The sequence below is a fragment of the Carettochelys insculpta genome, chromosome 1 (assembly GCF_033958435.1).
Source record: "Carettochelys insculpta isolate YL-2023 chromosome 1, ASM3395843v1, whole genome shotgun sequence".
Lineage (NCBI taxonomy): Eukaryota > Metazoa > Chordata > Testudines > Carettochelyidae > Carettochelys > Carettochelys insculpta.
This window is the reverse complement of record NC_134137.1, coordinates 349913361-349915082: the sequence shown is the minus strand read 5'-3', so window position 1 is coordinate 349915082 and position 1722 is coordinate 349913361.

Here is a 1722-nt window from a genome sequence, read left to right as displayed (position 1 = left end):
CAGTCACACTTTTTTCTTTCACAGTAATTTTTTTTTCTCAGTGAGTGCAGCATTGCCATGATCAATGGATCCTGGGCCCACCCAGAGTAAGCCGCGCTCGGTGCTTCAGAGGCAGAAAACACGCACGCACACACGCACGCAGCTTTAAGTACAACTTACACAGGCAGATCCAGGCACCAAACATTGCTCAGTTTTACATTTTTTGCACACTGACAATTTGATTTTAATTTTGTTTTACCAACTGGAGGAAATGAGACTCATGAGCTTGGGCAGATATGTGGCACTGAGGAATTAAACACATCTGAGAGAGAGAGATTTGTGTCATTTCCCTTTTCTGCTATATTTTAAACGTCTTTAGATTTTATATTAAATGTTAATTAATATCAAAAGTGGTACCTATAAGATAGCTCTGTCTTTGTTCCCCCTCAAGAGCTAAAGGCTTTTGTTGTTGTACTCAACTCTGATTCCAAAATTTACTTTAATTTTTCCTAAGAAAAGGATTGTATTCAGTTTCTTAGCCACCTGGCAGTCCTCCTGGGTATACTTGGGTTGCTAAAATGCTTTCATGGCTCTCTCTTTTTTTTTTTATTGGCCATGTCCTCTGCTGCCTTTATGTGGCTGCCACTGCGAACAATAGGACTATTGGCCACTTCTGTTTTATTCAAGAATGATCCGCATGAGTGCATTGCAGCAACAGTGACCTAAGCTGTCCTTGCTTGAACAAAAAGCCATACCATCCCCCCACAACACCCTCCCTCCGGCCTGTCATTAAGAGAACAGAACTACTGCTATTCTCATTATTCAGCCTGGCACTTTCCTAAGTGTTCCTTGTGGTCAGCTGATGCTGTAGTATATTACACCCTGTCCCAGACATTAGCAATAAAGAGCCATCATTAAAATAAACAATGTTCAGAGCTAGTCAGTGGTTTGACAGGCAACTAGTTATAGCTCTTGGGGCAGGAACCATATTTTCTGCCCTGCTTTATGCAGGACTGAATCCTCCTGGAGGTGGTCTCATCATTAACAACTTTTAACTTTCAAAATACAAAGCCACTATTCTGCTTGAGTTGTTGTACCCGAAATGCAAAGCTCTTCCTGTCAGCACTAGTTCTGTCCGTGCACAGATATACATAATGGCAAAAAACATTGCAGTGTCTTTATTTCCAAGAAATAAGAGCATCAAAATACTGACAAGATCTTTAAACAAAGACCCATGAAGAGGAACTACAGACTGAGAAAGAGCAACTTATTAGTTGAAGATGAGCATATTCTTCAGTTTGTTACACGTGTAAGAAAAAGTCGGCTGTTAGTTACTATCCCACTGAACAGAGCCCCATGTAATACTTCATACCTGTACCCTTAAAGAGAGTGCCAGCATCTAGAAATGAGTTCTCCTTAACTTAGTGTTCTGTCTTCATGTGACTAATTGATTTGATCATAAACAATCTAACAAGCACACCCACCTAGTGCTGGATTGGGTGCAATCCTTCGGGAAGGTGTAGTCTTTGTGCACTGGGGAACAGACGCTAAAGATGGATTGCAATCCCCACTATGCATGGCCAAACACCATCGTTAACAGGTCAAATCCTCAACGGCACTGCTCATGTATTGGCATGCATGAAGCGTTAAAACCCGCCATGGAACACTTTTCAGCCTGATCGGCCTCTTTCAGGATTTGACATACAGTTTTTTATTAAGCACTTAAAGAAGCCCAATTAAACT